General features: G+C 39.7%; 1 protein-coding gene and 1 long non-coding RNA gene across 19 annotated transcripts in view; one reads left to right on the top strand and one right to left on the bottom strand.

Annotated features, from left to right (window-relative positions):
* Window positions 1–25910, top strand: part of PHLDB2 (pleckstrin homology like domain family B member 2) — a 209637-nt gene that overhangs the window by 35920 nt on the left and 147807 nt on the right. The gene's annotated exons all lie outside the window — the stretch shown is intronic.
* Window positions 1–25910, bottom strand: part of LOC123784078 (uncharacterized) — a 78444-nt gene that overhangs the window by 40666 nt on the left and 11868 nt on the right. For 2 of the 8 annotated variants that reach the window (XR_006777382.2, XR_006777385.2), the window contains exon 2: window positions 21384–21458. This is a non-coding gene — a long non-coding RNA (uncharacterized LOC123784078). Of the gene's footprint in view, window positions 1–8563; window positions 8589–21383; window positions 21459–22337; window positions 22739–25910 lie in introns of those variants that run through there. The other 6 variants (XR_015724207.1, XR_015724205.1, XR_006777383.2 and 3 more) reach the window with 6 other exon arrangements.

The raw sequence follows: 25910 nt of genomic DNA, 5'->3' as shown, positions 1-25910 counted from the left end.
AATTCATGTATTTTTCTACAGTTGAATGGTGAGGGACCCATTTATTTCTTATTGCCAAATTAGTGACAGCCCAGAATTCATACTGACTTTATGAAAATGGGCACTTATTTCTCAAGTAAGGTGTTTAAGTATGCCTCATTGCTTTGCTATAAAATTTGCCCTGAAAAATTCTCAGAGCTGTCAGAGCTGTCACAGTTTGGAACACAGCTCTTTTGCAGAGATACCGAGCTCCCCGGCAGCGATGCCAAAGGCTGAGATCCCGAAGCATAGAGTAACTGCACAGAAAAAGCTCCTGGGCCAAGGCACATGAGTAACCAGAATCAGAAACCCCAGTGACTGCTATTGGAGAATGCACTCTTGAAGAACAGGCCTTATTTAAATGTGGACGGGGGAGTTACCTATACAGTTGGAGTGTGGATGGATCTGGGCAAGAATCCCCGTTGTTATATAAACTTCCCTGTGTTCTAATCTAAATCTTTCTTTGTCAATCAAGTGGGACTAGGGAGGAAAGAGAGTAGGAAAAGGAAGAAGATAGCGAAGCAAAATCTCTTTCTATACGACGGTGCATAGGTCAACATTTCAATTTATGGAAAGTCCCTTTCTGCTCTTAGACCGTATTTCTGAAGTATTTGTGATTTATGGGTTTTTATATCTATTGTATAAGCCAAATATTAATTTATTCTCCGAATTCACATTCCTCCGGTTACGCCTCACCCTCTAAGTTGATCCAGTTGGGATCTCCCACCAGCGTTGTGGAAAGTCCAGCTTCCTGAGGGTAAATCTTTCCCTGCCAAATACTGATTCAACTGCACCCTATCTTAGAAAATAGGAAGGAAAGGATAATGATTCATACACCTGGATGTAAAACTCAAAGAATCTAGGCCAGTCTAAGAGTACAAAATAGTCACAGTTCACCCTTGACGTTGCATCAAACCTTCACCTTTTCTTAATTATGGGCAAGTTTAACACCAGGCACTGCTTTTGTATTTGGCAAGTGGCCTTGGGGCCAATGGTAGTGATTATACTCGCTCCTTTCTAATCTTTCTCAAGGATAGAAATTCATTCTGTCCGAAGAAGCTTACGCTGAAGACACTTAAGTATATTGCGAAAGAAACAGAAGATAGATTCTTAGCCTTAAGGAGCTTATGGTCAAGCTAAGAAAATCTGGAAAATGCATAAGGCTTAGGAGCCAAAAGAAGAAAAACCTCCAAAAGGCATAAAAGAGAGAAGACAGAAAGGTAAGCCAAGAGGCAGTCTCATGCAATGAGTCAGGAAGCCTAGACAGAAAGGCTTTGACAGGAGGCAGTGTCGTGTCCCATAGGAAGTTCTGAGAAACTGACTCCTCTATAAACATAGAGGTTCTTGCTAGTGAAAGTTGCCTCCACCATGCACGGTAATAAGGAACTCATTATTCACATGGAGCCATTATGCTTTTCTAAATAAGGACTTATGCTTTTTTCCCCTTTTCTTTCTTCTTTTCTTATAAAACAACCCAAAATACGCAGCATCTAGCTTGAAGTTTATATCCAGCTCTAAAATTTAGACTCAGAATTTATGGTATTTCTTTTCTCTTGTTTTCTAACAAAGGGACATTTAGTATGGTATCATAAATCAGACCACTCTTCTCACAACTGTGAATATTTAGAAGAACAGAAAGGCCAAAGCCACTCTGGTTCCCGATTACTAGAAACAGCGCTTTCCTTCTTGGTTTAGCTTTATGCGATTTCTTTCAATCGCGTTCCACACTTTTCTTCCAAAGGATGCTGGCTTGTGGTAACCCTCGCATACATCATATTCTTAATTTGTTATTTGATGCCATCTGTTTAACATAATAAGAATTTAGAGTCCTGTCAAATCAGCTGAATTCATCCGATGCCCCTCTAAGGAATATATGGCACTATTCTATGGGGCAGAAATCATGGGTGCTCAATCCTTCGAGTAGTTTCAGATGGGAAACATGTGTTTTACCCTGGTATAGATGTTAGGTGTTCCATATCATTGCTCACCTCCACCCCTGCTTTTTCTGGTAAATGGAGTGGCTTCTGGCAAGTTCAGACCACTTGACGCACCCTAGAAAGGATATTTTAAAAGCACAGGAGTCAGCAGAATCTTGTGGAGAGCTCTGGATTTGCATGCCATGATGCAACCGAACTGCTTCCTTGAAAATAGAGTTCACTTATGTACCCCCCTAAATTCATATGCTGAAGTCCTAACTCACAATACCTCCAAATGTGACCTTATTTGGAAATAGGGTCTTAATAAATGTAATCAAGTTAAAATGAGGTCATTAGGATGGGTCAATGCCAACATGACTATGTCCTTGCAGAACGGGGAAATTTTGACACAGACACAGAGAGAAAACACCATGTGGACATTCTGCACACTGGCACTCCAGGTCTAGGGACCACACTTTGGGAACACCTGATGAATAATCTGACCTTTCTGCTTCAGTGTTCACTGATTACTCATCAACAAACTTTCAGGTTCCCCAAATTTTGTTTGTTTATTTGTTTATTTATTTATTGAGTATAGTTGACACAAAATGCTGTATTAGTTTCAGGTATACAACTTAGTGATTTCATGAGTTTATACATTATGCTACATTCACCACAAGTGTAGCTACCATCTGTCCCATTACATCGCTTTACAATATCATTGACTATATTCATTATGATGTGCCTTTTATTCCCATGATTTCTTCACTTATTCATTTCATAGCTGGAAGCCTATATATTCCTCTCCCCTTCATCCATTTGGCTCACTCCTTGGTCCCCTCCCCTCTGGCAGCCATCAGTTTGTTCTCTGTATTTATAGGTCTGATTCTGCTTTTTGTTTGTTTATTCTTTTTTTTTTAGACTCCACTTGTGATTGGAATTACATGGTATTTATCTTTCTCAGTCTGACTTATTTCACTTAGCATAATACCCTCTAGGTCCTTTCATGTCGTCTCAAATGGCACAATCTCATCCTTTTTTGTGGCTGCATAATATTTCATTGACTATATCTATGTATATACCACATTTCCCTTATCCATTTGTCTATCAATGGACACTTGGGTTACTTCCATATCTTGGCTATTATAAATAATGCTACAACAAACATATGGGTGCACATATCTTTTCAAATCAGTGTTTTTGTTTTCATTGTAAATACCCAATAGTGGAATTATTAGATCATATATTCCTACTTTTACCAAAATTGATATTTTTAAGAGGGCTCTGACCCAAATCCTCTTTTTGCTTTAGCTACATAGGTCCGTGACCATCATACATATTGGAATACTTAGGGTAATTAATCCAATGAGCTGTGGCCAATGAAAGATTGGGTATATGTCCCCACATTTAGCTACTTAGTGCCCCACCTATCTTCTGTAGATTTTATAAGTGGAGCCATGGGTCAAGGATTCTGTCATGTGTCTAGTTTACAAAATGTGAGCCCACACTTTATTTATAAGTCAGGTATTTGTCACAGTGAGGTCTCAAATGTTGATTTCATACTATACATTATTAAGAAGTACAGCATTTCAGAATCATACTGAACAGCATCATTCTAAGGGGAAAGCACCTTCATAGTTCTAAGTCGGGTTACCCAGAACTCTCATCTCACAGAGATTCTTCAGGTAAAACTATGGTGGGCGATGGCAGACTTGTAGCTTTGATGGCAAGGGGATGACCCAGTTGCAGCAATAGCATCAGAAGAGACAGAATCTATATGGGGCATTTGTAGGTGTTTTAACATGTCAGTACATTAACCGAGTGTGTCTTTACAAGTAGACTGGTTTTTTTTACAGCATACTGAATCTTGGTTTTCCCCTGGGCCAAGCGTAGAGCTGTAGACATAGTAGATGTTTAGCAAGTACTTGATTAAGAAGGAATGGTCATTATCCTTAATATTGTGTAGTAACTTACAATCTTTCCATTGGTACCATCTCTGTCACCATCATAATGTATGAAATTTGCTCTGAAGAGGTTTTTCATCTTTTATGGTTCCAGCTGACATCCTTGTGGCCCAGTACACAATTAAAGAAAAATCTAATTGCTAAAAAGAAGTTCAAAATATAACTTCTTTACTTATTTCTGAAGAACTATGGAGGGAATCTACTGACCATGGTGACCCCTTCTTTAAATTTCCTTGTGTCTCTCCACTGCTTTCCTTTTCCCAAACCTATCTGACACTCCCAAGGAGACTTCTTTCTCACAGCTCCAGCCCACATGCCTCTCATCCTTCTCTATCCTTCTCCCTTTGCTCCAATTTTGTAACAAACTCTGTATTACAGGCCTTTCTAAGCAAGGTTGCCAAGAGAGCTTGGAACCCTCACACTGTGCCTCAGTACTGAACTTAAATGAGAGTTTTATTAGGATCTCCTCAAACGGTGGTCTCACCCCAAAAATCCCTCGCTCTAAGATTCTTTACTTCTACTTTCTAAATATATTTAGCAAATCACAATCGAATTTCTCGTCTGTAAACATTCACAAAAAGATTGGGCTCATGTGGACAGTAGAAATGATCATTAGTTTTCCAAATATGATTCAACTTAAAAGCAAGAATTTTCTTCAGCATTCTGCTTTGTAGATGCATTCCTTTCTCCCCACACGCTCAAATCTCAAATTCTTAAGCAAAGAAGTTTTGGGAATTGTTGTTGTTTTTTTTAATCTAGGAAAGAATCCAGAAAACTTGGCTTTTCCCTGTCTTCATCTGCAGATGAAACACAGTCTTGTGTATCTGAAGTACGAGACGGCAGCTGTAGACGGAGGCAGAAGTGCTTCCAGCACCAAATTATCCCGGTCAAAGGGCCACGACACAACCTGCCTATTCTGAATTTATCAAACAAACAATGACTTAGTTCTATCTCTCTCAGGCAAAAACTCTGTTTACTCATTTAGTATCTCAGGGACGGGACAGGATCCAAGGCCAGGGCCAAGCTAGGGTGAGATATAAGAAGAGAGACAAACTATAAAACTAAAAGTCATTATCAGCATCCAGATGGCAATAATAATAGAATGTGGAGAGAGGCAATGACTGCCCTGACACTAGATTGCAAATGTCCAGATTTCTACTCAAAATGATCTTAGGTAAGTATGAAACCTATTCCGAGTTAAATGGTCGGTCTTAGAAAGGACAATAGGCTCCTGGCAGGTACATCCAACCTTGAGCTAGTTTCATAGTTCATGTTTCCCAGCTGTAAAATGCAAAGTGAGAGTGGAAAGAAAGAGAGGTGCTCGTGCCTCCATGACCTCCAGAACTGTTGACCGCTCTTTGAGTTCAAGAGCTCAAGTTCAACCTTTTGTAGTTAATCTTTTAAGTTTTTGTCCTTATTATTCCTCCATCTGGAATGCTCTCCACCCTCTTCTTGACCATGGCTGATCTTTGCTTATCCTTTTGGTTTCAGTTTAAACATCATTTTTGCCAGACAGCCTCCCTTGACCCTCGCTAGTCCCTTTTAAACTAGGTGAACTCCTGCCAGAGCTGCTGTAGTGGCCGGTACAGATTCTGCAGACGACTCATCACTCTTCTGTTCCTGCCCAGTGACTGCCTGTCTCTCTGATCAATGGCCAACTCCGTGAGGGCAATGACCCTCTCTACTTTCCACATCATTTTGAACAGGTGCTTATCGCATACAAAGTGACGTATAGAGCTCTGTTTTTGTTCTCTGCCAATTCAGAAAGAAGAGAAATTTTGGAATATTTCTATACATACTGCCTTCTTTTTAAGGTTTATTTATATATGTATCTCCATATTACTGGCATAGTTTGAATTAGTCTTTACATACTAACCTTATGTCACATATAATTTCATCTTACTTCCAGTTTTGGTTTTTGCTTTTCTTCTCAGTTCTATCTCTTTCTTTCTTCTCCTCTGACCCAGGACAGTACTTCCTAAAATTCAAAAGCTCTCTGTGCTTCAGCATTCTGAGAATTCTTGCTTTACATGTTTATTTCTAGAAACTGTGCTTGCGGGAGTTCTGAGGTCTGTGGCTTCATCCTCAAGGTCATGGGAAAACCTTTACTGTACAGAAGGAGGTTTCTGGAGTCCTCCAATGAATATGCGCAATTGGGTAATCACAGGGGAGTCAACTCTTGATTACCTTCACATAAAATACTTCTCTCTCAAATGAGTAGCCTCAACAGCAATTACATCTAAAATGTCCACTTTGCTTTGGGATTTACTTCTACTCTTCTTAGCGACAAGTTATTTAATGAGAAAGAATAGAACAAGCATTGCTAGGAAGGAACTGAAACATAAGCAAAGTTAGGAGATAAGACAAAACATCTCCTTTAACTGTGTTCAAGTCTCCAAGTTGAGATCATTCAGAACAAACTTGCAGATCAATCAGAGAACACCCAGGGAGAGAAACATGCATAACTTTGAATGTACCTGCACTCCAGAGACAGACGAGTGTCCTTCTGATTTAGAGATTAACAAGCTATTGGTCCTCAGCAAGATTCTAGAATTGAGCATTAAATAGCAATTTGTGGACAGCTGGGTCAGAATACCTTACCTCTATTCCAAAGGATTAAAATCAAGTTTTGTCAGACTTAAAACACCGTGTCAGATGAATGCCAAAGAGGAATACAATTTTGATCAGTAAGACTCTTGACAAACTTTGTTATTATATCATTTTAAGAACCGGATGTTAAACTGAGGACTATATGGACACACCGTGGGGTGGACTGGGAGTTGAATGAACAAACATAGCGAAGAGAACTGTTTAGTGCATCCATGTCCTTTGGAAGGATATTCTCTCTAACATGTCATTTTGCTCATCCTGCCCCAATATCATGGTGACAATGATTTAGATGACATTTTTTTCAAAACCGCCCAAAGCACAAAACCGGGAGGGAAAATATGTTGGTTAATGGAATCAAGATCAAGATTGAGAAATATTTTAACAGACAATAAATATAATCACCAACATCCCACAAACATGATTAAGGACACATGTCTAAACAGTAGTTTTTATTAATCAAGTAATCTGTATGTTGTTTTAGAACAGACAAAAAATACAAACAAGTAAATAGAAGAAAAAGCTGTCAGTGTGGTAGTCATTAGAACTGTCCCAAAATATGGCAGTTTTCTTTCCAAGTGCATAGTAAGATTGCACTTCCTTGCTGCCTTTGACATGAGACATGGCCTTCTGATTTTTCCTTTAACAACAAAATAGCAGAGATGCCACGCATCATATGCAAGTTGTCCCGTCCTTTATTCCTGTCCGAATGGTAATGGAAGCTTCTGGAGGCTCCATCCGTCTGTGTTTCTGAGGGAGTTGATGAGTAGGCCCCTCTCTCAGAGCTTGCATTGGGATATAACATACTCAAGAACTAATCTCTTGTTATATAAGTCACCGAGATTTGGGTAGTCTTTGTGACTGCAGCAAAACGTAACCTATTTTGACTGATAAAACTAGTATTTCTGAACACAAAGGTAAGAAGTATGTTTGTATACTCTATTTTGTAACATCCTGATTCAGTTTATTATACTGTAAAGTAAATATATTTCTACAACATCAGCTTTACAACTGCAGGATAATAATAGTTCACCATTTGGACATTGCATTCATTACTAAGCCAATCCCCTATTTTTAGAACTTATTTTTCCTATTATATTATAATTAATGTTATGATGACACTCTGTTCATATCTTTAATATTTACTTGGGATAAATTTAGAAGAGTGGTATTATAGGAAAAAAGGTTATTGCCTTATTAGGCTTTTATCATATATTTTTAAATTATACTAAAATAAGTACTACAAATATACAGTCCCAGCTGTGTGCAAGAAATCCTGTTTTGTCAGATACTTTTCTACACAGGCTATTGGCTATTTTCACATTCACCAGTATAATTTAGCCAGTACATTTAGTAGCTAGTTTGTTTAAACATTTCATCACATGTTTGAAGACCATTTCATTTCTTTGTTATGCAATTGTTCATGGCCTTTTTCTTGTGTCTATTTTAGTCGACTCACATGGGCTCTTGAGATATTAAGTCTACTAACCCTTATCATATATTTTGCAAACGTATTTTTCAGTCCTAGCTTTTTTAATATTATTTATGATTTTTTGCCATATTGAAGATTCAAATTTTAGATTAAAAAAATAAAGCAGTCTTTCCTATGTGACTTATATCTTTGGAAGTCACGTTTAGAATATGTCCTCAAATCCCCAAATAAAATAGAATATTTTCCTCTAGTACTTTTATTATTTTTTTACGCATACTTTCTAATCCACCTAGAACTTATTTATGAATAGTGGATATAATAAGAATCTTTTCTTATCCATTCAAGAAAAAAAAAGACTTAAGAGTTTTTAACAGACCTAAAACACGGTAAGAAGCAGCAGTCAAAAATCTAAGATTTGACAATTCTGAAATATATTTGACCTGAGGAAAATGGCTTAATAAATAGCCCTTATTCCCTTCAAAATGTTAAGTCTGAGTTCTTAAAATGGCTTAAACTAAAAATGGCTTAAACAGTTAAGGGGCACAAGCACTAACTTAGGGCATGGTGTTCCAGCCCAGGACCTACCACCCAGTCATAAGCAGTAGAAACTTAGACACATCGCTTACCTTTCTTGGGCTGTAGTTTGTCATTCTAATATGAGAGAAGTGAAATAATAAAATATCATTACTAGATGATCTAAGGGCCCTTTCAAAGTCTAAGATACTATAATTTTATGTTTAATAAATAGGTGAAATAAACTCTATAATCAGGTTTCTAAATAGAAACCCATATGCCTGATCCAACAAAGCCTGGTCATTTCAATGCCTTCTCTCATTGAGAGCCTCTAAAGCCAATCCAGAGGTTAAACCCAAGGTTCACACATTCATTATTCGCAAAACAAAAATTCAGTACCTGTTTTATACCAGGCACTATATTAGGTACCAGCGATTCAAAGAGGACTGAAATGAAGTCTGTACTCTCCAAGATACCACAGTTTAGTAGTGACGACAGCCCAGACCAACAATTACAGCACAGTGTGATAACTGCGTTGAGTGTCTAACTGCTGTAGGTCCAGAGACATGCATCTTTTATCCAAGTCTCTAAACGACAGGTCTAGACGATAGCTCAAGATTCTTTCAGCTTTACATCTGTGCATGCTTCTAAGTCAGAGGAAGACTGGCCTACCAAACCTACTTCCCCAGGGCTAACCAGTAGTTGTGTAAAGACAAATGCTGAGCAATGCCCCCAAGGCTCAAGTCAAAGACTCAATTACAACTGCTTGTTTAAGATTAAAGATGCCTCTGGAGTCTCCATCAACCAAACCCCAAATAACCTTCACAAATCCCTCCTGACAATTACTTTCTGTGGACATTTTCCATGGTGCTGGCTCATCTAAGCTTTCCTAGTCTGGTGTAAATAAAACTCAAGGTGCTATCCTTTCTGTGCTTTAGTTACCTGCTCACTAAAGGCACATTTTGTTTTAGGGAAGGGTCACATTGACAAGTGACCATATTTTAGTGTGTAATTATAATGGCAAAGTGCACTGATTCAAGTGATGGCTAGGAAGTGGTTCATGTGGTCTAAAGCTGGCTTTTGCAGAGATAGTTATAATATCTGCTTCTTAGAGCCTGTGAACAGTTGGGGCAGGAGTCTAACATTATACTTTATACAGCACTAAGCCCTCAGACTCCCACATTATGAAACCTCAGCCTTTGTTTCAATAGAAATAGCCTGGCAGTTCCTCCTGATCAAGAGCAGAGGAAAAGAAAATTCATGAATGAACAGAATTCTGGAGGGCTTGTTGAAACATGGAATGCTGACCTACACCCCCAGAGTTTCTGATTCATATAGGTGTGGAATGGTATGTAAGAATTTGTATTTCTAGCAAGTTCCCAGGTGATGCTGCTGCTGGTGGTGGTGGTAGAGGAATCAAACTTTAAGAACCACTCTCTTAGAAGATAGTTAGCTGATACTGGACAAATGTTTTCCCATCTCAAAGAACTTCTCAAAAGAAGCCAAGCTTCTTTATCCACTAAAGGTCTTCATAGAGAGTTCTCTCAGAAATGGAACAAAGAAAATATTAGAAGTAAATACCATTAAGAGTTCTCCCTAGGGGTGCCTGGTTGGCTCAGTCGGTTAAGCATCTGACTTCAGCTCAGGTCATAATCCTGGGGTCCTGAGATCGAGCCCCATGTTGGGCTCTCTGCTCAACAGAGAGCCTGCTTCTCCTTCTCCCTCTGCCCCTCCCTGCTCTTGCTCTCTCTCTCTCTCTCTCTCTCTCTCTCAAATAAATAAAATCTTAAAAACAAAGAGTTCTCCTGGGGCCAGAGGAAAAGATATGACTAGAACAATGACCCTTTGATGTATTGTGTAGGTGGATAATATCCACATTAGGTAGAACGAGTGACCTGCGGTAAATCAGCATGGGGAGACAGGACACCTTCCATCAGGGTACCATACTTAAGATTACAGCTGTTCCTCCCACTCCTCAGCAATATCCCAGTTCTCCTGTTTTCTTGGTATTTGTGGTGTCTAGTGGAGCTGAGCTATTGAGCCCTTAGGTAGGTACTCCATATACCTGAGAAACTCCAGCTTGTAATACTTATCCTCCTGATTTCAAGTTACTCAAGGTGACTGTGTTCTTTATCTAAACAGTTCAATAATTCACCATGTAAGAGTATTTATTGTATTCTCAATAGCAGGCTATGCTACCAGAATTTCTTTAGAGAACAGTTCGTTGCAAATCAAATAGTCCTTATAAGTGAAAGATTCTTCTTTCTCTTTGGGTAATTTTTTTCACACTTGGGTTTCCAGGCTGGAAGTGAGGACTCTCTCTCCACTGTGTCATCCACAGACTCTCTTCCTGACTCTGCGTGGTGTGTGACTATGGCCCAGCACCAGCCACAGATTAGAGCACGTTTAAGCTGAAACTGTAGCACTCAGTTTGTTTCTTTAGATTTCCAAAGACATGGCTGGCGGCCTGAGCTGACTCTGAGCTTCTCTCCCTTGTTCTCCGGGGCTCTGCTTCTGACCCTGCCATTTCCCTTCTGGTCCACCTTGTCTCAGAGAAGACACAGCTCCCCCGTGGGAGAAAGGACAGAACTTCCACAACCACAGCCAAAAAGAAAGGACCACCCCAGGGTAGAGCCGCTGGCAGTCCACCCAGGCTATTCTTAGCTGGATCCAGCCCTATTGCATATTTCTCTAAAATAAAACACCAAGTTGAAGATACACCAAATATTTTTTCTGCAGTTTTTAAACAAACATAGACTTTGTAGGCCCCCAAAATAAAACTTTGAGAATAAAGCAATAAATTTGTCAATAAATATATTAAAAATAGATGGTAAGGAATTCTGTCATCTGGCAAAGACTGGAATGGGAGCATGAATGGCAAATGGGCCAAGGCTCCTGGTCACGAATAGGTTCCTCACTATAACCAATATGATCACCTCATGCGATCTGAACCGAGCAGCTCACTAGTTTCCAGGAAGAGAGTTGGTAGGATATTTCAGCCTTAAACGGGGTTAAATAACAAGACAAAAACACTCAGACAAAGGAACTAGCAAATAGAGAGAATCATTACCCTTTTTTCTTTTTAATTTTGAAGTGGTAATTTGGATAGGTGTCATTTTGTGTCTTAGGAATGTCATGGCTGCATGGCTACCCTCCTCTGGCAGAAAACTAAGACTGACCGAGTGAGAGACTCAGTCCAGGTAGAAGCAGAACCTAGAACTCATGGGCATCAGTCCTGCTATTTAATGTCAAGGACTTTGGCTTCTAAAGGGAGAAAAGACCTGGAAGAGAAAGAATATGTAAGTTTTATTTCAAATGACATTCATTTGACACTCCCTAAGTGAAAAGGCCCCTCTAACACTTCTTTGACTCTTATTTCTCCAATCAATCTACCTTCTATTCTTTCTCTCTTAGAAGAAACTGAGATGAGGCTACAACGGTGAAATGGATAGACCTACCACGTAAGGACAGTTGAAACATTAAAGGATAACTTATGGGAAAGCACCCAGCAGACACATAATAGATACACATAGTCAGAAGGTCTGACTCCTTCTCCTTCCCTTGTTGGCAGAAGGAATGCATTGCAAGATTGTGGGCACAGAAATGTCATCAGAAGAGCTCCCTTAAGTTCTGCCCCTTGCTGGAGTCAAATTGGTAAGAAAGGTGCACCGCGGTTCACACATCAAATCCCTTTGTGACCCTTTTAGCAACCGAGCTTGTTCTCCCTAGTTCTCACTGCAGGCTCTAGAACAAGGTTCTGGACAAAGGAATGCTCCTCACAAGGAAGGAAGCAACTGCTAAACAACAAATTATGCCTGCAGTTCAAGGTTCTATCAGATTCCTGGCATCAGATTAGGATTTCCTTTGAAGAAAAGATTGTTGTCTTCGATAGAACTCTTTATTAGCCCTCTTTCTTAGAAGGAATAATAATATATTTCCTATGGGAACCAGGTAGTCATTTGGTCAACCAACAATTAAAGAAACCCCATTCATATTGGTTATACAACTAGCATATATCTCCCTGTCTCAATCATTTTAAAGACGACAAGAACAACATAGTTCTGCTGTAAGTACTCATAAGTACATTTCCCATAAAAAAAGAGAGAGAACAAAGTGCTCTGCCACATGCACATAGTGAATGAGCGTACGGCTTCAGGTTCAGGCGGTCCTGAGTTCAAATTTCTTTACTAGATTGTAAACTTGGGAAAGTTACTTAACCTTCGTGAGATACAGTTTTCTCCTCTGTAAATGTCAGTCGTGACAACCTACCTTGTAGGGTTGTTAAGAGCTACATGAGATCATGTGTATTATGCACTTAGTTCATACAGTGTCTTCCCCTCTAGGGAATGGATCAACGAACAGGGGTTAATATAGTGGCAACGACTACTAACTGCCAGGATCAGCCAAGCTACCATCACTGGGGGCTCTATGCCTTGAACATTTTGGTTGACCCGTATCTTCAGCCAACTGAACAATGCAAGACTGAGTTCCTAAAAAATCTTGGAAAAAACAATCTCTTTAATTATCACCACCGCTATACAATGAAGTCCATGATCTGGTCAGTCAGAGTCTATCCAGCCAGAAGTCACCTCAGAACTCTGGAATGGAGTTCCACCACCACCATCACTGCTACAGTGTCTTATGAGCTCGAGGAGCTTACTTGGGGTGGAGGGATGGGGGAGCAGGAAGCTTCAAACAAAATCTACTTTCCAGATTTTCAGTATTATAAAAATACTTTGATGAATAATATTGTAGATAAATGGATCTCACCATCACTTCAGAGGTGTTTCAGCTCAGTCAGCTACCAGGAAGAGGAAGCCTAGCTTCCTAATGTTTGTTTCTACTCAGAAATAGGCCAGACCCTGATTTTTCATAATTCTGAAGAGTTCACAGCATGGCCCTGAAGATTCAGCCTTCCCTATCAGAACTAAAAGCCATTCTCCACTTAGAGACTGGCCAAGAGAGAGGCTCCCACTTACCACAGCACTATGGGGACTCTGTTGTCTTTGCCCACAGGCAGGTTCCAAGTGCCTCCTTTCTGACCTCAAACTCCTTGGGTAAATGTCTCTCCTGTGATAAGGAACCGAGGTTCAAAGTCCTTGAAAAGTTTCATATTTACCTTCTAGAAGTTCCTAATTTACATAATTAGTGGTCTGTCTCTTCACACTCTCTTCACAGCACTTAAGGCATCAGGACTGTCTCAGTAGGTTGACAAGGGATTTCAGTTAAGGAGCCAGGCAGTGACAGTGAGCTAACTGACTTCTGTTTGCAGCCACCTGGGCAGGGTTTTGACCAAGAGAGATAACCTTTCGTGGATGCACCACAAACTTGTTTGGCATAGTGTAAGGAAGGCTGCCTGCCTGGACACTCTGGACAGCTTCTAGGCCCAACAGTGCTCTGGTGTGATAATATATGTTTCCCATTTGGTTTGCTTTTTTTTACAGGTACTTTTTTTTAAAAATTCATGATTATTACAGGAAAGCATAATAATATAGAGAAGAAAATTAAAAATTAAATGTTTTCCAGAAATCCACCAATATCTACTATTAAAGCTATAAAATGCATCTTCTTAGTCTCTTTTTAATGTACATATTCATTTTTAAATGGTGTCATTTAAAAACATTGAAGTTGAGCATACTGATTAGTGATCTGCTTTTCCCTTAATATATTATGAACATTTTTCATAAATATTCCTTTGTAATGTAGTTTTAACTGACTGCCAATAATCCATGTTATGAATGTACCACAAGCATTTAACCAAGACTGAATTGTCACTATTTGAATCGTTTTCAGATTTTCAGTATTATAGAAATACTTTGATGTATAACATTATAAATAAATGTTTGTTCTTAATCAGTATCATTTCCTTACAATAAATACCTAGATATCACATTTGCTGAGCGAAAGGCGATGTGCAGGATTTTGCTCATGTGAAAAAGTCTGATCTGCACATTGCTATATAAGACTCCTGCTGAACAGATGCAGTGGTCTGTGTTGTGGGAGTAGATTTTCTGGGTTTTAGATAAATGACCATATGTCTGTTTCTTTAGGTCAGTCCCAGTTAATTCCTGTTGACCCACGGATTCACCCTATATGTGTCCCTTTTGATCTCAAAGGTGTCTTGGATTAGGCGATGTAGAGGCATCCTAGGGTAGATGAATGCTCTCCTTTAGGAGATAATACAAACTGTTTTCCAAGTCGTTGCGCCGATTCAAACCCCCAATAATGCATCTGTGATGTTGTGGCCTTACAGCCTCTCTGATACCTGGTACTGTCAGATTTTTCCATGGTTATCAATTAAAGGGTTATCAAATGTGATTTTATTATAATCACAATTTGTATTTCCTGATCTCTGTTGATGTTAAATATCATTTCATAGTTTTATTTGCCATATGTATTTCCTATTCTTGGACATGTCTGTTTATACCTTCTGGCTATTTTCTATTGGGATGTGTGGGTTAAGCCAGCAAAGTCTGAACAAAGCCCAGATGCCCATCAAAAGGAGAGGGTATAAATGAACTATGCTATAGAAAAAGTAAAATTATTCAGCCACCAAAATGAGTGAATCAAAGTAACATGGATATCTTAGCAATAGATTATTAAATGAAAAATATTGTTCAGAAAAACTAAATACACATACCCACAATATATGTGTGTATGTAACAAAATAAAATTTTAGAAATACAAATGTTTAAAAAAAACCGTACAAAAGCGAAGGTGTGGGGTGATGAATATGAGATTCAGGTTACCTCAGGAGGAAATCAGAAGGGAGAAATGCAGAGAACTTATGGCTAGATGTCAGTCATCATCAAGATCTTTTTAAAACAACCAGAGTATTTGCTTTGAGTGGTACATTCTAAGGATTTATCACAAATGAATAAGCTAGGAAGTAAACAAATAAACAAAGTAAGACTATGGGTGTGCAATTAACCAAGATTATGATTGATTCATTTCCAAAGAGAAGGGAGGAAATGCACATTTTAAAGCTATTTATAGATATCACCAGATCTACCCTAAGAAAAATTAAACATTGTATATTGCCACCAAAATGTATGAGTCCCTATTTCACTGCATCCTGAATTATTCTATAAAGTGAAAATGGTTGAACTGGATCTATGTAGGCCGTGGTATACAGAATGAAACTGGGACCTCTGTCCCTGATCCATGAATGGCAAGCCATTTGGTCAACATTTACCATTGTCGTTTTTGCTGAAGGCTTGCCTATTCTGGTCTGGTGTTGGAAGATCGGATGCGAAGGAGGGGCTGTGTAGCACTTGACTGAGGAGTGGAACCATATGGAAGGCCTCTCATACCATTGCTTTCGATGGCTCTCAGATGTGAAGAGAACCACATGCTCTCCAGCTGTTTCCATTTTATTTTGGCCACAGCCCTCTTTTCAGTAACATTTTCTCAAAGTTGATTTGCCAATATTATTCTATAAACTGCCTGCTGTCCACCACTATCATCATTAAGAGTAATGGCTCGTTCCTGGTTTTTGTTGAAGGTGCCGCCATTGTCAGGTATATAGATAAGAATAGCTCCTCTACCCTCAGATACATTTGCATTTACTAATTTATTTTAAAGCAGATAAATATGCTTAGGCCTCCATCCTCCAGTCATAGGAAATTGCGTCTCAGCCATGTTTAAGAGCTCCTTTCCCTTACAAAGATGGTAAGAGAATAGAAATGGATAAGAGAATGGTTTCCTAACTAGAAAATTTAGTTCATCACCAAAGTGTACATTGTCCAAGCCCTGTGTCCATTTGAACATGGTTACTTCTCCTCTCTCTGTGGAAGGCTGGAGCTGGGGACCTTTTGTTAAGGCCCTCCCCATTAGCCTGCACAATGGCCTCCGTCAAAGATCTATCAATTCTCCATGAGCTGCACGGGAGCAGAACTAGGCCCCCACCATATTTATTTGAAAGAAAAGACACATTTAATAAGACCACCCACCTCCACACATCTTCAAGTCTCAAAAACTCCCGCTCTCTTTCTCACCCACACTGCTTCCTCTAACCCGTGGAGCTCCTCCCTGTCTTGGATAATGCTTCAGGGTGTCTCAGTTTGCCTAGCTTTCATAAATAAAGGCCTTTTTCCTTGAGGGGGAAATGGAAAAATACTTCTCCCTCTTTATAGAGTCTACTGGAGTAATGAAAACAAAGTAAACTAATATCTTTAAAAAACATTCCAGCGGTGTTAAAACATTGTCCTGGTGGTTCTACTTTCAAAACATGTCAAAGATCTGTCCCCTTCTCCCCGGCTCCTTTGCTGTCATCTAATTGAAGCCACCATCATCCTTATGTGCACTGTTACATCAGATATAAACAAATCTCCCTGAATCCACACTTGCTCACTTCTAAGGGATTCTTTAGAGAGCAACCATCGGGAGATTTTAAGAACAGAAATCTGATTGTGTTATATCCCTAACTGGTATGACATAAAAACAAATTATAATAATATGATTACATTAGAATCCTTATCAAGGTCTACAAAGCCTACAAGGCTTCAGCCTTCTTCCCCATGCTCTTCTCCAGGTGCTTGACACAACTAGCTTCGTTTGCTTGCTTGTTTTTAAATTCTCCCTGGCTCTTCACTACTTCAGGTTTTAGTCTACTCCTCCATCTGAAATCTTTTCCTGACTTCCTCTTGCTCATGCCTCATGGACCTATATACTGCTTCCTCAGAGATGTCCTTCGTTGATTCCGTAATCTAAGTGAGTAGCTCTGTTTAAGTTTCTCATTGTACCCTTTGTTGTCCTTCTTCGCATTACGACAATTCATTATTATCTATGTGTTGGTGCCATTATTTATTCAATACCTGATTCCCCTACTGACAACCTATCACCAGTGATGAACAAATAGTAAAGACTCTAGAAAGTAATGAGTAAAAGAGAAAGATATGGAACTTTGATTGGCTTAAATTCTACACACACACACACACACACACACACACAGAGTAATCTCATGGGTCATTGAATAGCTCCACCCTTTCTTAATTCTCAGCTCAGACACTAGGTAACTAGAGGCCCAGCCCTTGCCACAGCATTTCTGTTTCTTATTATTGTTGACTGGCATACTTGAAAGCAATTCAATCCATGTGTAAGGATTCCATGAGACAGTCTGTCATAAGACAAAGGCAAGAATGCCTTGGTTCTATATTTGTTACAGGCTGTGCCTTTTAAAACCTGCCCTACATGCGACATTTTTGGTGCCTGGGAGACCTCTGTAAACCTGCCAAAAATGTTCCCAAGCTGAAATAATAGGAATCCGTATCAAAAATAAATATGGATCTACCTCCAAGCACAAACAGAAATATTTGTCCCTGTGTTTAATCAACTTTAAGAATCAGCCTCCTGAGGCACATCCCACAATCTTTCCCCTTTCACCTCATCTCCTCTGCCACACCCCTCTACCCCCACCCCCACCGTGGAGTCATATGATTTTAGAACTGGAGTAGACATTCAAGATCCTCTTAGCTTTACATATGGCAGAACCAAGGCTCAGTAATGATTGTGACTGCACAATTGTAGAGGGACAGAAAATAAGGTAACAAGGTGAGCTTTTAAAAGCAGAGTCCCAGTAATTGACTCCCAAAATTTCAATTTAAAAAAAAAGAGGCAAAGAACATTGTGAGAGCATTCTAATTTTTTAAAGGACATTTAAAAAGTTAATTGTTATTATCAAGCTAGAGAAACTAAGGAAATAGGACCTAAAAATATTTAAAAATCAAATCATTTTGTGCAGGAACACCTCCTCATGCTCTAGGTTTGTTTGTATTTACTTTTTTTTTTTTTTGTATTGCTTTCTGTAATCCAGTAAGATTAATTGAAAATTATCTGGACCACAACTCTGCAATGAAATTATTAAAGAAAATGTTATTTTCTCTTTAATCTGAACAATTCTAGGATCTGGCATTTTTTATGTTCTCAATATAAATAATCGACTATAAAATATTTACTGGATTCTTATCACGCCAAGGAGAGTTTACTGAGCTCCATGAGGGCCGGGAGGGTGAGCTAGAGCTGGCGGGGGGTGGGGGGGGCATTCAGGGCAGGGGTGGACTGGAGGAACTCACACTTTCTTGTGGGGAGGGATAACCTCTGGGCAAAAACTCTCCCCCAAATCGGCCATGATGTCAGCACAGCTTAAAAAAGAACTTGTATAAATACAAAAGCAATAGCAGTCTCGGAACTGATCTTCGGGAGACAAAAAGTATTAGAAAGGAAAAATAATCTTACTTTGATTCTTCATATTGGTGAAGCAGAACGTTTCAGTTGATTTTTAAAAGTACAGGCTGATTGTTTAGAAATTATTTTTTTGAAAGCTAGGAATTGCTCTGAAAAAAAATGTCATACCAATTGGAAAGTATTTCTGAAAGCAGTTGGAGGACAAGAATAAACAAGTATATTTGATGTTGCCTTTAAGTTGTTGAGTACTGAATTAGTTTCTCCTTCATATCAAATCATAGAGACTTCAAGCAGTTTCACTGCTGGGAATTTATCCTGTGGATACATTCCTATGTGAACATCTTCACTGTGCTTTGCTGTAACTTCCCCAAATTGAAAACAACATCAATGCTCATCAGAAGGACTGATTTAATTAATGGTATTTGACCCATGTGGTAGAGCACTATACACTCCCAAAAAAGAATAAGGGGGATCTACAGGTACTAATGTGGGAGAAGGTCTAAGAAACAGTACTACATGAAAAGACAAAGAACAAACTACGTGTAAATAGGATCCTATTTGTGTAAAAACACGATCATATAAATATACTATTAATAAAGCATTTCTAGAAGGATACTCATGAAACTCACACAGGGTCTATCTTTAGGAAATAAAAGTATGGATTGGGGTGAAGAAAACTTTGACTTTCTAATTCTATGCCTTTCTGTACTTTCTGGTTATTTTTAATCATGGCTAGGTATTACTTGTTTATTAGATTCTTATACTATTATATGTATATCATTTTAAAGCTATAGTGCTTTTAAATTGCAGTTACTTAGGAATCTTAAGTCCTGACTGCTTTTCTTGTTGTATGCCTTCAGTTTCTACAGCCCAGTGACCCTGCTGTGGCACAAACATTTGCCTTAGCTTTGCCCATCTCCAGTATCAGCAAGCACTGACAAATGTGCATGTTCATTTCTCCTACTGAACTCTTTCATCTTGCTTTTTTTAAGAAGTACTCTCCAATCTCTTCACAGAAATCTGTTAACATAGTGCATTTTAAAGTCCCTGCTAGGGATGCCTGGGTGGCTCAGTAGGTTAAGGGTCTGCCTTCCACTCAGGTCATGATCCCAGGGTTCTGGTATCAAGTCCCGCATCAGGCTCCTTGCTCAGCAGGAAGCCTGCTTCTCCCTCTGCCTGCCTCTCCCCCTGCTTGTGCTCTCTCTCTCTCTCTGACAAATAAATAAATAAAATCTTTAAAAAAGAAATAAAGTCCCTGCTATAATTAAGTTCAAAATTAAAAGTCTTATGGGCTCCTTAGTCTTTCAACTAACCATTCACTTAACCCACTCTATGGGGTTTTGAGTACATAGCATTTTGCAACTTACAAGTGGGTGAAGACAAAATACCTGATTTTAAGAAGCATACAATGCAGTGGGAGAGAGAGAAATGAGTTTTACTGTATATAATCCAGTTCAAAAAATGTTCTTGCAACACCGAGGGGGGATGGGGGTTTACAGATGGAAGGTTACAAAATTATACTGGATCCAAGATGATTGCCAGGGAAACATAACAATTAAGATGCATCTTGAAAAAGAAGAGATAAGTTGTATAACCTCACTGCCTTCACTAGGACATTTCCCAGGACCTCAACTAGAGAATTTTAGACCTAGGAGTGACCTTAGAGACAAGTCTAATTTTCCTGTTCTAAAATAAAGGAACATTACTTTTTAAAACAACCTGGGCTGTGGGGTTAGATTAAGTGGTCAGTTCAGAGTAGCTTAACACTTAACAATGTTCATTTCCTCCCAGACCAGCTCCATCATTCACAAGGCCTCTTATCTGAAAATTATTAAGAATTTCCAGACAGCTACAGCGAAGCATTACACCAAGCCTGGGCCCTTGGGAGCACGGAGCCCTGTGCACCTGCCCATATAGTACTCAGGCTTCTGAAGCAAGCCTACCTCCCTCCGCTTACCCAGCTTCCCAGAGGCCCCTCAAAGCAGGATCTAAACAAGAGCCCAGGGTTCTCAGGCTCTGTTTCATGCTCTGTGCTATCCAGATTCCGAACAAAAAGCCAACAATAATTGGCAATGCCAATACCATGTAGAGAGGCTAATGTTTTTAAGAATTTTCCTGCGCACATTTGTACAGTTGTGTTAAGAAATGTACAAAATCACATTGTGCTCCCTGCTCAAATAGCTAACTAACCCGGGCCTCGAAGCAACAGGGTGGGTCATAAAGTCTGCCTTTCTCCTTTTTCATCTTTGCAGATCATAAACAGCAGATGAATTTTTAATGCCATTTTAAAAAATGATTACAACAAGAAAAATCCCTACCGAATACAGAAAAGCATGCTTCCGAAAAGGCTGGTGGCATATGCAGCTCTTTTACCTAGATGGACAAAGATTTCTCAAAATATAAAAATTCATAAATAATCCATGAACCTAAACTTGGCTTTGTTTTTAACTGAGGGGAGATGAAGGTCTCATAATTACTTGTACATACTAAGTAATAAATGCAGGCCTCCATTTATTCTTATAACAAATCTGAAGCCAGGTGTCCAGAGAGCCCAGGACAAGGCTGCTTCAGGATGGGTTTTCAGTGAAAGATGAGTGACAATAATAGATGACTAAATGGATAACTAAAGAACGACAGTGGAGTATTACTGGCGGCAAAAAGGAATGAAATATTGATACATGTTGCAACACAAGGGAACCTTGAGAGCATTATGCAAAGTGAAAGAAGCCAAACACAAAAACCACATACCTGATTCCATTTCTATGAAATGTCCACTACAGGCAAGTCCATCAAGGCAGAAAGCAGATCAGTGGTTGCCCAGGTCTGAGAAGAGGGAGAAAAGGGAAGTTACTGCAAATGGGTATGAGTATTTGGGGACTTTTTTGGAGTGATTAAAAGGTTTTGGAATTAGGTGCACCTGGGTGGCGCAGTCGTTAAGCGTCTGCCTTCGGCTCAGGGCGTGATCCCAGCGTTCTCGGATCGAGCCCCACGTCAGGCTCCTCTGCTAAGAGCCTGCTTCTTCCTCTCCCACTCCCCCTGCTTGTGTTCCCTCTCTCGCTGGCTGTCTCTCTCTGTCAAATAAATAAATAAAATCTTAAAAAAAAAAAAGAAAGGTTTTGGAATTAGAAAGCATTGATAGCACAACTTGTAAATATACTAAAAACCAGTGTGAATTGTACACTTTATTTTTTTTTAAGATGTATTTATTTTAGAGGGACAGAGACAGAGAGCGCAGGGGAGGTGGGAGGGGCAGAGGGAGAGAGAGAATCTCAAGCCGACTCTCCTGACAACGCACAGCTCAATCCTGGACCCTGAGATCATGACCTGAGCAGAAATCAAGGGCCCCACACGCAATCGGCTGAGCCACCCAGGCGCCCCTGAACTGTACACTTTAAAAAGTATAGATATTACAATGCATGAATGTTACTTCAATTTTAAAACCCTTTTTTTAAAAGATTTATTTATTTGATAGAGAGAGAGAGAGAGACAGCGAGCGAGGGAACACAAGCAGGGGGAGTGGGAGAGGGAGAAGCAGGCTTCCCACGGAGCAGAGGAGCCCGATGAGGGGCTCGATCCCAGGACCCTGGGATCACGCCCTGAGCCTAAGGCAGACGCTTAACGACCGAGCCACCCAGGTGCCCCAATTTTAAAACCTTTTTAAAATAAATAAACCAAGATTAGCGATTTAGATTCCTCACTAACGTCACACCGAGGCTTTCGGCTTCCGGCTAGAGCTTTCCCACTCTCCCAGGCTCCCAGCCGGCGGTCTGCAGAGCGCGGCCGGCTTCGCGCGCTGTGCTTCCGCGCCGGGAACCATCTGGACCGAAGCGCTGACCCAGCAGCCCCTGCGCTCTGCCTCCCCAGGGACTGGCCGCAGACGGCTGCAGTACAAAGCGGAGGAAAGAACGAGCAACGGCAGAACACCTTCCAAGAGGGTCTTCGTTTTCTCTTTGTTTTTCTAGATGCAGCTCAAGCGGACCTCATACCTCAGGTCTTCCTTGAGAATCCAGAATAACTATGGTGCCTCTGCTGTATTCCATGAGGCCGAGAATATTTATTTCCTGTTTTTCAAGTCTGATTTATTTCCAGGCTAGCATAGAGTAAGATGACCCATAACCTTTTGTGAAATGCTTGGTATTTGTTCTTCAGGACAGATGGTAGGCCTATTAATTTGATTAATAATAAAATAACAACAATCGTAGCTTCTCGTGGCTTGTGGGTGATAGGAAAGTCTCCTAAGATTTCTTTTATTTTGTACATATGTTCATTTGTCACAGCAGAATGAGGCAATCATCATGCATTATGTCTGTTTTAAAGAAAAGGAAATGAACACAGCGCTAAAACCTCCATTTCTGCCTCTGAGTTTATTAGCCTCTCTTCTTCGCTACCAAGGGAATCAAGCAGGCTTTCTTGCACTTAATTTTTATTTTGCCCAGATGTTGGGGTGAAGTATAAGGGAGGTGGGTGACGGGGACATGTGGTTTTTGTCCTCCCAAGAAGAGTTAAAGGTTAAGGTGCTGTTCCCAAAGGATAGAATTAATCATAGTTAAAATGGCAGCCTGTCACAGGAAAAGGAAAGGAAAAGCAGAAATATAAAATAAAGCAGATATACAATATCGGGTAGCACCAAAGAGATTAAGGGTTTCACTCTAAATATGTGTAGGAGATTTTATACGAAAAGTGTATACTAATTAGGAGGCACAAAAGGAAAAGCAGAAATGTTGTCTACATGCTCATTGTGGTTATAAGGCCATTGCTCTAATTTTGAAATCAGGGATTATTCCTTAATGCTTGTGTTACGGGAGCGCGGTATGGGAGAACACAGAGAACAAAGGGTCTACTTTTTGCTGTGAGGCAGAGAGAATAGGCAACTTGCCAAAACTCATATGGTTCTTGAGCTTTCGGTCTGGATCAGAATGCGTCTCCCTCACTGACCAATAAGGAATGGAATGTAAGGGTGTGACTAATGGGTCATCTGCAATCCTGAGATTGGTTCTGCTCTAGCCAACCTTCTTGGGTTCCTGCTAGCTCCAGTCCTTTGGAGGTTCCCTGAGGACTGTCCCCTCCCTAGCATGTCACCTCCCCCACCCACACCCGCACAGAACTCCTGACACACCTCAGTGACAATCCCACCCCACCTATTAGTCATCCCTGGAATCCCAACTCTAAGAACCCATCACTCCTGACTCAGGCACTTGAATCCATTTTCAGGCAATTCAGGATAGTTCCCACCAACCAGCAAGCCATAGCCATCATATTAGGCAGAGGAAATTCTGGGCTTTGAAATCAAACGAACTCAGAATTTTATCTCAACTCCGCCGTGTATTCTTTGTAGGACTTGAAACTGTCCATCTCACTGAACCATCATGTCCTCATCTATTAAAAAATAGAGATGTCAATATTTTTCTTGCATCATTTTAAAAGAAAATGAGATAAAGAATGAAAATTTTCAATTTACAAGTATTTCTTAACACATCTTAGGTTTCTTCCTTCCTCTTTCAAAGCTGATGACTTCAGGCCAAGCAGTATCTTGAGAGAGGGAGGTTCTGAGGGATAGATCCCAGGCCAAATACACGTGGTCATTAGAAGACATTTGACTTCATCAGTCCCTGAAACTCTTTACCTGTCCTTTCTTGTCCTCTCTCTATTCCAGCATTTCTAAGCCTTTTGTTCGTTATCACAGACCTATAGAGCCTTTTGGACATTTATCATAATTATCCTCTCCCTCGTGAAATTTAATACCACAGATATACTATCATGTCTGATTATGTACTGTTATGTATATATGTGCTTTACACCTAAAAAGAGTAAAATTCTTTCACCATCCTCCCCGCCCCCTACCAAGAACCAATTTTCACCCCCTTGGGAATGAGATTGCCTCCATTGTAAAACCTTAGAAGAATTTATGAGAAGAGATTTTTTTAAAGACTGTGGAGGAAGACCTTATCAGATTCCACTTCAGAACACTCTTCCTATTGTCATCTCATTATTTTTCAAGGTAGAAAAAAATTAAGCTAGTTTTAACATATTTTGTATTTCCTAAAATTGATTAGCCACCAAGGTCTAGGTGAACACGTCAAAAATAAAGAAAGAAGCCTGGGCACGAGAATTAAGAGACACGTGTCCCTTGTCCTTTGATGTGTCTGTCTTTCCCAATTCAAAGGACATCATGACGTGCCTTCGGCAGCACGAGTGCACAGATAATGGGGCCAAACCTCCAAAAACCAGTCCCATGTCAATTGACTAATTGGTTCCTACTCTGCTTTATGAGGATATCCACGTTCTGCTCAATTGAACTTTTATTCCTAAAAAACAAACAAAAAGCAAAACAAAACAAAACCTTTTTATTTCTGGCTTAACATGACAGCTGGTGCCACTTTCATGTTAGTGCCTACAATTAAAATTTTTATAAAAGAACATTGCTAAACTACAGTATTTATTTAAACTTTTAAATAACTCTGATGACAATGAGTAAGACTTAATTTGCACACTGAGCTTCTGGAAAATAGGGTCATATTTCCTACTGTTGAGAAAAACTCAAAAAAAAATTTTTTATAAAGGTTTTATTTATTTATTTGAGAGGGAGTGAGCAAGAGAGAAAGCACAAGACAGTGGGGTGTGGAAGACAGAGGCAGAAGGAGAAGCAGACTCCCCGCTGAGCAGGGAGCCCAATGTGGGGCTCGATCCCATGACCCTTAGATCATGACCCAAGCAGAAGGTATACACTTAACTGACTGAGCCACCCAGGTGCCCCAAGAAAAACTCGAAATTTTGTAATAACAAATTTCATTGAAAAAAAAAACTGTTGATATAAATTATAGAACAATGCCAACTTGGGTTCAAATCAAAGTCAATAATATAAAAAATAAGAGTAATAAAACAATACTTAAGGGTCGGGGAGGTTGTGAAACAACTGAAGATCTCATGCACTGCTGGGAGAAATCAAGATGAGACAGCCACTCTAGAAAACAGGTATTTTCGTAGCAATTAAATACATAGTTGCCTTGGTATCCAACAAATCCACTCCTAGGTATAAGCGTTTGCCCCAGAGAAATGAAAATATGAGTCCACAAAATATTTGTACACAAATGTTTATAATGGCTTTATTCATAATAGCCAATAGCAAATTGCAATACATCCACTCAACGTAATACTACTCAGCAATAAAAAGAACCAATTACTGATAAATGCAACAACCTACATGAACCTGGGAAACAAAGGCTTAGTGAAAGAAGCCAGACACAAAAGAGTACATACTGTCTGATTCTGTTTTTA

Source organism: Ursus americanus, chromosome 4 (assembly GCF_024610735.1).
Source record: "Ursus americanus isolate L20-20 chromosome 4, mUrsAme1.1.p, whole genome shotgun sequence".
In the NCBI taxonomy this organism is placed as follows: Eukaryota; Metazoa; Chordata; class Mammalia; order Carnivora; family Ursidae; genus Ursus; species Ursus americanus.
This window is presented reverse-complemented; position numbering and strand designations above follow the sequence as displayed.